The 14,692-nt window shown below is 55.7% G+C and overlaps 1 protein-coding gene across 5 annotated transcripts in view; it reads left to right on the top strand.

The window, feature by feature from the left end:
• Positions 1-9,136: 9,136 nt before the first annotated feature.
• Positions 9,137-14,692, top strand: part of FRMPD1 (FERM and PDZ domain containing 1) — a 27,215-nt gene continuing 21,659 nt past the window's right edge. For 3 of the 5 annotated variants that reach the window (XM_032096726.1, XM_032096725.1, XM_032096721.1), the window contains exons 1-2: positions 9,138-9,203; positions 9,970-10,026. The gene's annotated coding sequence lies outside the window, so the exon portion shown is untranslated. Of the gene's footprint in view, positions 9,204-9,969; positions 10,027-12,548; positions 12,689-14,692 lie in introns of all 5 variants that reach the window. The other 2 variants (XM_032096722.1, XM_032096723.1) reach the window with 2 other exon arrangements.

Below are 14,692 nucleotides of genomic sequence, written 5' to 3'. Positions count from 1 at the left end.
GGAACGTGTCCAGCTGGCCTTGGGATGTCTCCAGAGAGGGACACTCCAGGCCCTCCCTGGGCATCTGTTCCAGGCCTCTGCCCCTCCATGAACAGAAGCTCTTCCTCCTGCTGGGCTGGAGCTCGGTGTGGTTTATTTTATGGCCACTGCTCCCCATCCTGTCCCTGGCAGCACGGAACAGAGCCTGGCACCATCCTCTGGCACCCTCGGAGGTGTTTGTATGGATTGATGGGATCCCCTCTCAATGTTCCCTTCTCCGGCCTGGCCAGGCCCAGTTCCCGCAGTCTCTGCTCATCACAGAGCTGCTCCAGACTTCAGACTATCAGACACCAAGTGCTGACATTAGCTGTGCTTTTTTTTAGGAGTTGGAGCTGGATTAAGCCTGAAGCTAACCCAGAGAACTGCACCAGGAGCCCACAGTTGAACCCAAACATCAGATTTGTTGCCCAACATGCAACAAGCCAATAATTACAGACTGGAGTGAAACATTGAATATTTATGTCAGAGTTGTGTAAACCGGGGTGCTCAGTGTATTCACAAATGCAGCACAACCAAACCCCTTCACGATTTACACACTTTAGCAAACAGAGGCATTTGTGTTCATTTGCTACAAGTTACATCGTTCTCTCATTAATTACTGTTCTATGCTCTGTTGGGCAATGGTTCCCTCCCTCTCTCACGCTAATTAGTGCCACGCTCAGTCTTCCTCTGCTTTGGGCCGGGGGTTCCTCGGGTCGCGTGCCAGGAGCTGCCCCTGCCGGAATCCCCCGTTCCCCCCGCAGCTGATTCCAGCACAGCTGCTGAGCTCTCTTCAGCAGTTTCTCCCTTCTCCTGGCAGTTCTGCCAAACGTCCTTGGGGCCCATGAATTCTGCCCTGCCCGTGTCCACTAGCAGGGAAATGCTTCTCGCCGGGCTTTGTTAACCTCCCCCAGGCCGAGACCACTGATGCCCGCCCAGCCCTAACCCTTAACAAGGCAGTTCCATCCGTCGGGAATGTGTCTGTCCAACGCCTGGACACCGCTGAGAGCTCGTTGGCCGCTCCGTTTCAGGGATTAAATCTCCTTTTTTGAGGCTGGGAAGTGCACAAAGCTCGAGCACCAAAGGAAACCCTTTCCTAGGGGAGCTGTGACACACTCCACCATTGTGCAGTCCCACATGCTGGCAGCACTTGGAGCACCAGGAATGCTGCCTGAGGTGGACACGGCTCTAGGGATGCCAGAGAGGGGCAGATGAGCAGGCAGAGCCTTGTGGCTCCCCCAGCATCCCCACAAGACGCCCGCAGGGCTCCAGGGCCAGCCAGTTAGTTTAAAAAAGGGATTTCTCTCAGCTAAGCTGCCTGTGACCCGAGGCAAAGGCAATTACAGAGCAGCTGCTCCCACTGTGCCAGTGATTACAGGGCTAATTGAGCTTTCCTGGCTTCGAGCCCGAGCCAGGTGGCCAAGGAGGAGCGTTCCCAAACCACCTCACAACCAACACAGTCACAGGACATTCAATCCCCGTGCCCGCTGCCAACGAGGGGTAACCTGTCCTGGTCACGGAAGATGGAACGCTGCCCTCCCGAGAGCTTTCCAGCAGAGTCCCAGGGCAATACACAACACAGCTGCCCGGATCCCCCGCTGACACAAACTCCTGGCTGTGCCAGCTCCAGGAAACCTCATTATTTACTCTGGCAGGTGGCTCTGTCCAGTCTTTGCTAGCAGGAGCACACTGGCAGGACCCGAGTCCATTTTGGCAGAGGAGCAAGGAGTCTCATCCTGCATTTTGTGACTGCTGTTCCTCCCAGTCTCACTTTCTGTTGGAAAAGCAGGAGAGGGGCTGTTTTCCCAAGCATTGCTCTGGAGGAAATGGAGGAATGTGAGCAAATCTGGGCAAAGCCAAGTGAAACACAGCACAGTGTTGAGAAGGGACTGGAGCAAGGAGGGGACAGAAGTGCTGCTAAGGAGCAGTACAGGTCTGCCGGGACACAGACTGGGAAGTTCTTGCCACAAGCTGTTCCACTGGAGCCACCCCATTCTCCTCATCCCTTTGTGGGATGGAGGGATGAGGAACATTTCCTGTGGGAGATGTTCCCATGGGATAGACTGGAGACTTCAGGTGTGAAGTGACTGGCAAGGGAGAGAAGGCTTTGGCTTTGGGGTTTGACGCTGTCCGGAGCTGTCCTTGAAATGTTTGTGGCAGCTTTCCAGAATTCCCTCAAACCTCCAAACTCCAAAGCTTGGACCGTTCATCCCCTGTGTTTAGTCGCAGTCAGTCCCATAATTACAGGGGAATATTACCTTCCATCCTCTGGAGCTACAGGAGGATTATGACCCTGACTGGGCACTGCCTTGAGGTCTCTGATCAGAACATGGCACGACCTGTGTGTGGTAGGTAGCAGCATGAGAAGCTGACAAAAGGTGCAGACATTACCACAGGGACAGCTGGGCCTCCCACGTGGCTATGGAACAGTGGTGTGAGGAAAGGCCAGGCTCGCAGGCAGCTGGAGAGAAGCACTGCAGGCTTCCAGGGGCAAGGCCAGAACTGGTCAGCAGCTGTGTCAGGTGGAGCACATAATGCCCAGATAATACCAAGGTAAAGGTGTCACAGATACTGAATTAGACACAGATCTTTAAAAATCCCCACATGGTAGCAAGGGGGAAAAATAGTTATAGGCTGGTTGTTCCTCTGGGAGGAGACTGAGCAGACAAAGGAAGTGCAAGGATTGGGAGAAGAAGGGTAAAGGATTGTGAAGAGGGATTGCAGAGGTGTGCAGATGTTGTGCCAGTGCTGTGAGGAGGAAGCAGCCCAGCAGCCCAGAGCTCCAGCCTCTGCTGGAGCATCACGCCACAGCTGTTTTGGCCATGGTGGTACTGAAATCAGTTGATCGAACCCCTGACAACAATGGAGCATTAAGAACCTGCCATTCTTCATTTGGCCAGATGCATGAGGGGACATCTCTGAAGTACCATGCATGTTGAGCAGAGAAAAAACTGCTGTTTAGATTCTATATTTTACATACATATTCATTGATTTTCCTGGAATAAGCATACATAGGATAGTCACTTCCCCAAAGTAATTTACTTATGTTCCCTTCCCTTTGCATGTGTATCCTTCTGTCCTGGGGGTCTCTTGGTGGTTGCAGACCCCAGAGTTACAGCTGAGCACGTGAGGAGCTGGTGTTACTTTCCCAGTATGGAGCTGAGCTGGCACCACTGGGCCGGTCACTCTCCCGTTCCTCTTGGTTAATGATTGACACGATCCCACAGAATGAACGTTGTGCGGTTCCATAGGACAGCAGGTTTTGAAGAATAAGTATTGTGTGAGCCCACTGGGTGTGCAAACAGCTCTTCACTGGCACCAGCAGGATGCACACCAAGCCTGCTGTCCTGGTGGGGAGCATGGAGAGGAGGGTGCACCGCTGTCCCCGGCAGGCCTGAGGACACCCAGGTGAACAGGCTGAGCTCCCAGCAGAGCAGTGTGAGTGCATCTTCTGCGTGTGAGGGCTTTGGCAGCTCCCTGTCGCTTCCTGTCATTGGAGAGAAACAGGTTTGCCTTTTTCTAGCTGAGAACAGACTGGGAAGGTGACAGAGAACATGAATTTCCATTGGGCTACAGACCAACCTCGCAAGTTCACTCCACACACCAGCCTGTTCAGGACCACGTCAGTCAAGGTGTGTTTCAGGTACGAAGCACTGGCACAGTCTGGCTGCCTCCTCACCCCAAGGGCAAAGCCATCAGGCAGCTTTGGTTCTGGTTTCTTCTTGCCATTGCTGTTGGTAATCTTTCTGGAAAACTGTGGGATCTGGGTGGAAGCAAGCACCACTGGCCAAGGAATGGAGCCTGCAGATGACAGGGGCAGGGCTGCATGCTGAGTGGGATGCAGACGAGAGAGGATGGCTGGGCAGAGCTGCCTGGGAATCTGGCAGAGCCCAGACACTCCAGCTGAAGCTCAGGCTTCTCTCCCCATGAGTTCCCCTGCTCCCATGAAGCCGTGGAACTATGGCAAGATACAGCTCGTGCAGCTGGCAGGAAAGAAGTAGCCCACAGAAATGAAAACTGCCCTGGTAATTCTTTTCGAGATCTCAATTGGGTTTCTAGGATCAAGGAACTCACCGCAGTGGACTGATTCTCCTTGATAAAAACATTCTGTGGAGTGGCCCTTCAGGTGCTGTCCTGGGGTGTTTCTCCAGGCTGCTCCTGCATCATGGGGATGGCTCATCCCCAACTGGCAGGACAGCATGCCTTCCTCCTGGAAAAGGCAGCATTAGCCTGGCCTGGCCCCTCTGCACCTGTTGGTAAGACGCAGAGGAGCACCAGGGACCTCCACTCCTGGGGCTGGCCCAGGATGTTTATCAGAGATGCAGAGCAAAGGTTTTCCAGAGGCCCTGGGGCAGAAGCACCACTGAGAGGCACAGCAGGTAACGCTGGAGCCTTGGTGCTGCTGCCACGTCGGCCCTTTCCCCCCACCCAAGGAATCGATATTGGTACAGCTCTAATGGCAGCTCTTGGCTTTGTGCCCATGGAAAGGCTTCTCCGTGTCTGCCCCGTGAAGTTCAGCTCGTCCTCCTCCCACCTCCACCAGCCAGGGCCGCACTCCGGGCCTGTCACACCAGACACGGAGCGGCTCCTGCCAGCCTGCAGGGCCTCCCAGCCTCCCAGGATGGTGTCGGGGCACTGGTGTCCCTGCTGGGCTCAGGACCGTCCCTGGTGCTGGCAGAGGACAAGGAGCAGCGGGACAGGGCTCGCTGACGGCGCTGCTGCTGTGGCTCTGCCCACGGCCTCTCCATGTGGGCATGGGGGTGGGCACCACCCGTGTGTGACACGGGAAACCATGGGCTGGGTCGTGGGGGGGGGGGGTTCCTTTACCCTCAGAGGTCTCTGTCCCACCAGGCATTCCCAGACAGCCCCTGCCGCCCTGTCCCAGCGATGAAGCTCCATGTGTGACCGACTGGCTCGAGCCCACCCCGACTCCTCAGGATCACACCTCCTTCGAGGAGCTCTCCTGCTCCTCCTGTCCCTGCCATGTGCCACACTCAGGCCCTGTGGGGACAGCCTGGGCAGTAGCTGTGGCAGCTGCTCCCCACGGCTGGAAGGAGGCCAGCACAGCACCACAAGGTGCAGTGTGGAGGGGCTGTAGCAGTGCTCCTGCCTCCTGCCCTGCTCCTGCCGGGCAGCTGGGACTGCACCTGGGCTGCTCCCTGCCCAGGGTGTGAGATCCAGCAGCCTGGGAGGGACGAGGAGCCAGGCTGAGCACGTATGGCCAGAGAGCCCCGGCACACAGGGGCCCTGCACACAGGGGCTGCCCCCGGCTGGGTGCCGTGTGTCCCCAAAGCCACTCTGTCACTCCCCACCTCGGATGGAGAGGAAATACAACAAAAGGCTGGTGGGTTGGGATAGGGTCAGGCAGAGATCGCTCAGCAATGACTGTCATGGGCAAAGCAGACTCATCAGGGTCACAGCCTCCTCTGGGCATCCCCCTGCTCCACTGTGGGGTCTGCCAGGACTGCAGGTGGGTCTGTGCCCCCCGTGGACCTCCCCAGGCTGCCAGCAAATCTCAGCTCCAGCACCTGGAGCACCTCCCGTCCTTCCACATGGACCTGGGCTCTGCAGGGCTGTTCCTCTCATGTCTTCTCACACCTCTCTCCTCTGGTTCCAGCAGCCCCTGTGAATTAACTTCTTCGTTCTTAACTCTGTTATCCCAAGGGTGCTGCTGCCACTGAAGTGGCACACAGCCTTGGCCAGCAGTGCCTCTGTCCTGGAGCTGGTGGCACTGGCCCCATGGGACATGAGGGAAGCTTCCAGCAGCTTCTCACAGAAGCCACCCCTGTAGCCCCCCTGCTCCCCAAACCTGGCCTCACAAACCCAGCCCAGTACCCAGGTTTGTCCATGTGTGGCCACACACACCAGCACAGACACCCTGAGCGCTCACACAGACAGCGCCTGCTCTGCTTTCTGGCCTGAGACCACCATGGAAACACATTGCAGAGAGCCCACTCGGGAACTGGGGCTGGATGGGGGCAGGACGACAGCACCGACCCAGCGCAGGGCACTGCTGGACGAGCATCCTGACCGGAACGCTGGCCCTGTGCCCCCGGCCCTGTGCCTCAGCCCTCAGTCTCCGCACGTTTGCTCTCCCCAAACCCCATCGATGCCCGTGTTTCCCTGCGGTCAGTTCCTCCCCGGGCGTCCTGCAACGAGCCCCGTGCGATCCTCAGTGTTCTTCCCCTGTGCCCCACGGCACTGCATCTGTGAGGTGCTCAGAGAGGGTGATGTCCCCCAGCCCTGTCCCCCAGGCTCAGCTGCCTTGGGACTGGAGGTGCTGGATGGGGGCTCTGGGAGTGCCTCCCAAGGCTTGGGGCTCTCCTGGTGTGTACAGATGAACTCTTCATCACCAGTGTTCTGTTCTCTCTGTTCTCTCATGTATGAGAAGGCCAGGAGTGAAAGCGGTGTCACTGGACCAGCCACATTGGAATGTGCCCCAGCCAGCTCACCTGAGGCCAGATAGTTTGAATTCACCCATAAGTGCTCAGCTGGGGCACCCCAGGGGTGTTTTCTGCACCCCAGGTGGGTTTTGTCACCCCTCAGACAGTCCTGTCCTGCTGTGGCCTGGGGCATGGGGGCTATGTCATCCCAAGGAAGCAGGGTGCCTCAGCACTCCTGGCGCTCCAAGGGAAGGCTTCTATTCCTGCAATCTCCTCTTCTCCTGGGAGAGGCGAATGTGGCCCTGCCACTTGTGGAGCTGCACCCACTGCTATGGACCCCCTGCACTTCTGCAGACTCTCAGGTGGCAAAACCACCCCCAGAAGCTTCAGCAGGAAGGGAACAGAAGATGCTGGAAAGCCATGTCAAAGCCTCAAGGCAAATATTTCAGACTTGTCACCCATTTACCTGTGATCCAGGACAGGGAGGGACAGAGGTAAGAGGAAATGTGAGCCCACAAAAACTGCAGCCTAGAACCACAGCACCTTCTGAACCAGCAGCAAGGTTGAACATGACTTCTGAATCAGTCTTCAGCTGATTCAGAGTGCTGACCTTTGTGATGAAGAGAACCAGAATCATTCAAGCATGTGGCAGAGAGGAGGAGGGTGAAGGTGCTCCTTGTCTGCAGCCTCACCCTGTGGAGGCACAGGCAGAGCACCTGGGAACTGGAGCTGGTCCTGAAGGGCCCTGCAAGCAAAACCCAGGAACATGGCCAGGGAGCCCCAACACATGTGCATGAGGGGCTCCCAGAGGGGCTGACTGACCCTCTAAAGGTTCTGGTTTTCTGCTGTGAAATGTGAAGGGATTTCCTCCTTCACAAGATCTTAGCTATACTTCTTCAGAGCTTTGCAGACCCTTAATCCCCATCATTCCAGAGGTGTCATCCGGATCACAGGACAAGGAACTAAGTGGGCTCACAGGGCAAGCTCACGAATGGGCGAGCTCCCAGAGCCTTCATCCTTCATAGACATAGCTTGGTGTGCAAGCAGCCACAAGCTGTAGCTTTCCAAGTAGTTCCAAAATGTTTCCCAGGACAGAAGGCTTTCTTTCACAGGTCAGCTGTGACAGGATCCAAACCTGAGTGATGATGAATGCTGCTTAGAGACAAAATGTCCCGTAACTTTTTGGATTATTGTTCCCCACGCCTCTGGAACTGTAACTACTCAGAGAGAAGAAAACCATGTGCTCAGCTCCACCCCACACAGGCCTAAATGTCACGTTTCATAGGTCAGCATGGCCTTCAGATGTGTCTAGTGGATACCACTATTCACTTCCACGATAAACAACCAGGGCTTTATTTCTTTTTTAATTAAGCATCTGCTTCCTGTGTTGATTGCTTTGAAAACATCACCCAGGGCCACGTGGGAAGGGAGATGTGATGCACGTTGCCCAGGGAAGCTGCATGAATCAGCAACTGATGCAAAGCCTTTTTCTGGGCACTGTTTAATGTTACATTAATTTCAGATGTCAGGCCCCAACATCATTTTTTTGTCAATTTCAGTGACCACAGGGTAGTACTGTTAGTGAAAGGTGCCAAACTTAGTTCCTACGTCAGCAGAAGAGAAAAATAACACTATTTTCTGCGGGCAAGCTGTTTTGGGAGAGGAACAGTTCCTGGAAAAGGGGCAGAGGGAGCAGGTCAGGCAGTGGAGAACTCGCAGTGCAGAAATGCTGCGAGGGGCCGGAGGGGCGAAGGCAGGGAGGCACAAACCGGAGCTGATCGATGCCTCTCCGCGTGTCTCGAGCAGCACCGCGCTAAATGCAGCGCTGCGGCGGCGGCAGCGCGGTCACGCACCGAGCAGGGCACCTTCGCGGCCAGGGCAGGTGCCAGGGGAGGAAGGAAGAGCGGACGTGGGGGATGTGGGTTCCCTGCCCGCGGGGCACGCCGAGCCGGGCCGTCTCCTGCCGTGCGTGTCCTTGGCAGCGCCGAGCCCCGAGCGCCGGGAGCGGAGCCCCGTGCGGGGCGTGGGGTGAGCGGGGCTCCGCACACCCGGGGACACGGAGTGGGAAACCCAAATAACCCCCTGCTCTGTCTGCTCCCACCAGCCCTGCCCAGGGGAGCCCAGGGGCACAGAGGCAGCTGGGAACACAAATTAGGGACTCGCAGGAAGGGACATCCCGTGCGCAGCTGTCCTGGAGACACTCAGCCCCGTATTCCAGGGGTGACGCCTGTCAGTGGAGGTCAACACCTGCGCACCCTTAGGGCCATCAACAAGCCCTGGGGCACAGGGGAAAAACACTGAGGATCGCACGGGGCTCGTTGCAGGACGCCCGGGGAGGAACTGACCGCAGGGAAATGCGGGCATCGATGGGGTTTGGGGAGAGCAAACGTGCGGAGACTGAGGGCTGAGGCGGGCACAGGGCCGGGGGCACAGGGCCAGCGTCCCGGTCGGGATGCGCTGCGCTGGGTCGGTGCTGTCGTCCTGCCCCGCCCCAGCCCCGCTTCCAGCGCTGTCCCGAGTGGGGGAGGCTCTCTGCCCGGCGTGCTCATCTGTGCCCGTGGGGCAGCACCTGCAGGAGCGCCGGTGCCCGTCCAGCCGGACACGGAGCCGGGGGTGCCGGGCTCCAGGGCCGAGACCACCCGGGGGGCGGGATGCGGGATCCGGGGACGGGATGCGGGGGCGGGATGCGGGGCGGGATGCGGGGCGGGATCCGGGGCGGGTCCCGGGGGCGGGCCCCGGGGGTTGTCATTGAGATGCCGCCCGTGCCCCGCCGGCGCGGCAGCGCTGCGCTCCCGGCGGCAGGTAACGGGGATCGCTCGGGGCGGCGCGGAGCTCCGCGACCCTCCGGGGAGCGGGGTGGGCGCGGGGCTTCTCCGGGCGGGTCGGGTCCCACCGGGGCGCGGAGCCGGGACGGTGCCGCTGCCGCCGCTGTTTCCGCTCCCCCCGGGTGTCTCTCGTTCGGGGCCGCGGGCTCCGTCCCCCTCTCTTCGCGTTGGGCTGATGGTTTGGTGACTTCTGCCCGATCTTGCCCCAGACGCCGTGGGCTGGTTCTCTTTTCGGTGCGAGGAAGCCATCCATACCCGTGCGCCCCGCTGTCTCTAGCAACAAAACAAGAGAACAAAAAAACTCCCCACAGTTCTCAGCTGTTGGATTCACAGACAGTGATTTTGACTTCTTAACCATAATGGGGAAATTATTGTGAGAGAGATTTCGCCTGAGCTGGGGGGAGCAGGAGACAGAGTGACTTTAACATGGGGATGTCAGAGGCATCGGTGTGAGCATCTCTGTCCCCGAGGGTGGTGGTCCCCGCAGGGCAGCTGGGGCACAGGGCTCCAAAGGACGGCAGACAGGCAGTGCATGCTCTCTGGTGGGTGTTAGAGGGTTTTACCACTGCCCAAAGCGCTCAGGTTTGCTCCATTTGCACTCGCATGGCTCTCCAAATACTGGAAACTCACCTGCTAGCTCCCGCCCGTGTAACCTGTTCTGGGTGTGTTTGCTGCTCTCCATCTCCCAAGCATCGTGTGTTTTTACTGACAATCTCACAGCTTCTCGTGGCTCCTTGTTGCAGGTGTGTTTGCTGCAGTCCTGGGAAGCTCCTGAAGTTTCTCCTTCCAGGCAGATTTGGGTGAGACTTAATGTGCCAGTGGGATGTGTGAGCTGAGTGGTCTAAAGGGGCTGTAACATGGGAAATGTTAGAACCCCAGTGGACATGGAGTTCTTGTTCCAGAGGAGCAGACTTGCTGGCCCAGGAGATTCTGCAGATTTAGAGATGGAAATTACAATCATGTAGGCTAGGAAGCCCTCAGTGAACCATTTCCTTCACTTTATCTCTTTCTGTGATTCTGTTCTTGTTCCCATGTGGGGTCAGGCAGAGAGGCAGATGTTTGGAGAGCTGTTGTACAACTTGAGAAAAAACAAGCTAGAAAATAAAAGAACTCTGAAAGTCTGTAGGCAGCATTTAATTCTGCCTGCTTAAATTCCAGCTGACACTGGCTAGCGAGGCACTTGCCTCATTCCCCCATCTGTGAATTGACCTGGCCAGACTGGTGAGAAACCTCTGGGCCAGACTGGGTGACAGGCCAGGCCGAGGCAAGGGCATGCGTGAGTGATAGCGAGCACATGGCAAACCCTCTGCCCAGCCTGTGTCCTCTCTGCCTCCCCAGTTCAGCCATCAGGAGCAGGCAAATGGCACACATTTCCACGTGTGTTGCTGTGTAATTTATCCTGGGTTTTGCTCCCATAAGGTTTAGTAAATTACCCTCTAAATTCTTCCTGAGTAATCTGCTGTCAAACAGTTGCTTAATGCTGTTCAGTGCTCTGGGCTCTCTCTCTTTGTGGAAAGCATGTCTTTCTAAAGCTGGAGAGAAGCTCTGGTCTCTTCTGAAATGGCTCTGTATGTGGCACAACATTCCTGAATCAATATTGCTTAAGTACAGGTATTTTCCCTTTTGTCTTGTTCTTCCTTTCTTGACATTTGCCAAAAGGCCATGCCAAATTTGCTTCCCAGCACATGTCGAGATCACCTTTACTGACAGGTGTCACCTGCTGAGGTGCCTGCCCTGAACTTGAGGTTTTTCCTCTGTGGAGAGTCCCAGGAAGGCCATGAAAATACTCCAGAGTGCTGAACTCCACAGCACTTTGGTTGGTTCCAGACATGCAGCAGGACACAGAGATCAGTGACAAGATGTGGAGTTCTGCACAGAACCTTTTTTTTGGGGGGGAGGGTTCTTTCGTTGGTGTGTTTTCCCCTGTTGTGCAATTTACCAGTGACATGACAGTGCTTCTCAGAGGGTGAGCTGCTTGACTCTGTGGCACTGTGTGTGCAGGGGCTGGGGAGGAGGATCCATCCACGTGCTTGGAGGCAGCTCTTTTCCTCACCGTGAAAAGGAGTTGTAAGTCAGGGAAGCAGGAGGAAACATTCCTTCTGTGCCGGCAGTTCTTGTCCAGGGAGATGGAGCTGAAGGGAGGAAAGTCCTCACACACTTCCACACCAGTCTATTTTTAGGAGTGAAAGCTATTCAAGAGGGAAGTATTGATTTTCCTCCTTTCCACCTTGAACATTCTGTTTATTGTTTCCTTCAGTTTGTGTGTAATGCACCATGCACAAAGCTATTCTTGCTTCTCCCCTCGTGCCCCCAACCAGTCGAGGATGTACGGCCTTTGCTGAAACCATTTTTATTTGGCGCCTGAAGTCTTTGCGTACCCAGAAACTCATAATTTAAAACTAATTCTGCTCTTTGGGAGCCAGAGTGTGTCTGTGTAAAACCTCACCATTGTCAGCTCAGAGAGGAGAGTGGGGACACGCAGGTGCAGAATCTCTCCTGCCTTCCCTGGGCTGACAAGGGCTACATTCTCTTGCTGACTGTTCTTGATTTACAGCAGCTGGATGGAGCGTGGGGGTGGTTGTTGGTTTCTTGGGGGTTTTTTTTAAAAGTGGGGTTTGTTTGCTTGTTATGGTGGGGGTTTTTTTGTTTTTTTTTTTTTTTTTCCTGGTAGCATCTGTCTATATGCAAAAACCTGGGTCTGCAATAGTATTAAAAAGCAACAGTGCTGTTTTTTCATTATTTTTTTTCAGGGGGATGTGTGCTGGTGGTTAATCTTTGCCTGGTATGACACAGAAGTACTGAACCTCACAGGTTTCTGGCACAGCACAGGTTCTGTTCCTGAACCAGGGAAGGCCAGAGGACCAGCCTGGCCACCCTGCAGGGCAGAAGTAGTTGTGCCTCTGGCCCTGGGAGTGATCAGATGGCAGCTGACCTGAGGGTGGGGGAGATAAACTGGTCTGCAGGGAGCTCAATCCCATTAGTGACGTCTGGCAGCGTCCCACAGTTCTGTGGGAGTGTTTCCTGTGTGCTGCTGTAATGGGCAAGGGGACTGCCCGTGGCACACAGGGTTGCTCGTGGCCAGGGTGAGGACTCTGTTCCAGACCCTCCCTGGGCAGCAGTGTCCCCAGCTGTGCCTGAGACCCTCGTAGAGCAGCACCGTGTGTGTGTGGCAGTTTGGGCTGGCCTTCATTCTGGGCAAGCCCCCTATGAGTGCAGCTCATCTCCTCAAAACCCAGGCAGATATCACAGGCTTAGGGACAGGATGGCCATACTGTTTGGGTTTTTTTTTTCCTGTTTTATTTCTTAATTTTCTTTTTGCAAGAATTATGTTCCCTGTATATGCACAGCCAGTGTGGTGGGAGTGCAGAGTGCCATGGGAGCTTTAACCCTGGTCCTTGGGCTCAGCTGTCTCCCCCTCTATATCTCCAAGAACATCTTCAGAAGCTGCTCTGTGGAAAATAGGTGAGTTACAGTTCTGTCCTCATGTCTCATCAGAACTGGCTGACCTTCAAAAGCTTTGCTGCAGAGACGCTCAGTCGTGCCAGAGGAGTCTTCTGGTGCAGCTCAGAGCCACGTTTGTCAAGAAGGAGCTCAGTTTCCTTCTCCCTGTCTGGGAGGACAGGGATGTGCTGACCCTCTGGGCAGGAGCAGACCATACCTGGTGAGCTGGGGTGGCCTGGGCAGGGATCAGCCCTGCTTCATCTCGGAGCTGCTCTGTGTGAGGATGTATCACCAGATCAAGAGGTGCAGTCATGAACCACAGCATGGTTTGAGATTGTAGGGACCTTTAAAGGCCATCTAATCCAACCCCCTGCCATGGGCAGGGACACCTTCCACTATCCCAGGTTGCTCCAAGCCCTGTCTAGCCTGACCTTGGAGACTTCCAGGACTGGGACAGCCACAGCTGCTCTGGGCAGCCTGTGCCAGTGCCTCCCACCCTCACTCTGTACTGTTTTTTGCTTATATGTAGTCTGAATCTGCCTCTTTTACTTTAAACCCATCATCCCTTGTCCTATAATTGCAGGTCCTGCTCAAAAGTCTGTCCCTGTCTTTCTTATAAGCTGCCTTGAGGCACTGGAAGGGGCTCTAAGGTCTCCCCAAAGCCTTCTCTTCTCCAGGCGGAACAACTCCAGCTCTGTCAGCTTTCCTTGTAGCAGAGGTGTTGCAGACCTGTGGTTATTTTTGTGATCCTGCTCTGGACTGGCTCCAGCAGCTCCACATCCTTCATGTGCTGGGCCTCAGGGCTGGAAGCAGGTGGGATCTCACCTGAGAGGGGCAGAGGAGCAGAATCCCCCCTCCCCTGCTGCCCCCCCCGATTGGGGGTCATCCCAGCACAGGGGGGTTTCTGGGTCCCAGCACACGCGGCCAGGGCAGGGCCAGCTCTCACCCACCAGCAGCCCAAGTCCTTCTCCCAGGGAGGCTCTTGATCTGTTCATCCCTCAGCCAGAGACCATCCAATTCACTGCTGATGGGCATCCATTACAACAAGTACTTGGAAGCAGGCTTCCAGGAGCCCCTGTGAGTGAAGTTACAGGTGGACAGCATCCAGGGTTTTACAGCAGCTTATGGCAACATCTGGTCTGGCCTTTCTCTGTCAGCATGAGCAGCAGAGCTGCTGTGCCCACCGCCGCTCCTGCTGCCACGCTCTGGTGGGAGGCAGTGCCTTAAAACAGAGGTGTAACATCCAAGTTACCAGAAAAACTTTTGCCCATCAGAACATTTCAGTTTGATGAATTAATACTTCCCATGAAATATGAAGTATTCTCCATGAAAGTGGGTATGGTTTTTTTTCCGTGCTGGTCAGATCTGTGCTGTGCACGTCCTGACACTGCTGGCAGCTCTGGTGTGGGCTCTGACCTTCAGGTCTGCTTTGCTCCTGAAGACCCAGGGGCACCCACCCGGGTTTCCTTCCAGACACTGAGCTGTGGCTCTCCAGAAGGGTCAGGTGGCCATGACAATCCCCGTCGAGTCAGTTCCCTCTGGCTGAGTTGAAGGATCTCTGTGTATCAGGATCCCAGCTCAAGCTGCTTAGTGGTGTGCTCAGGGGCTTGGCTCAGAAATAGCTGCAGAAGGACAGGTGGGAGCAGGGCCTGGGTTGGAGCTGCTGTGGGACATTGCAGGGTGGGGAGAGGTGCAGCCGTGTGTGCAGGGTGGGTGATCCTGGTGACCCTGTCCTGCTCCGCATGCGTGGCTCGTGGGGTGCCCCGAGGATGCTGTGGGGACAGAGGCTGCTCCTGGTGCTGTGCGTTGTTTTAGGGAAATACCTGCCAAGCTGTCTCCTCCAAGACACCTGTTGTTTGGCCCAAACACTCCAGTTTCCTGAAAGGACAACATGGGGTTTTTTTATTAGTATTCCATCTGGGGTTTTTAAATATTTGTGTTTGTTCTTCAGGCTTGTCCTCCTTATCCTACAGGTTAAGAGACTTTTTCTGGAAATTCTGTTTTGTGAAGCCCAGAGAGAGGAAT

This window comes from Corvus moneduloides, chromosome Z (assembly GCF_009650955.1).
Source record: "Corvus moneduloides isolate bCorMon1 chromosome Z, bCorMon1.pri, whole genome shotgun sequence".
Lineage (NCBI taxonomy): Eukaryota > Metazoa > Chordata > Aves > Passeriformes > Corvidae > Corvus > Corvus moneduloides.
The sequence above is the reverse complement of the archived record's forward strand: the minus strand, read 5'-3'. Positions and strand labels throughout refer to the sequence as shown.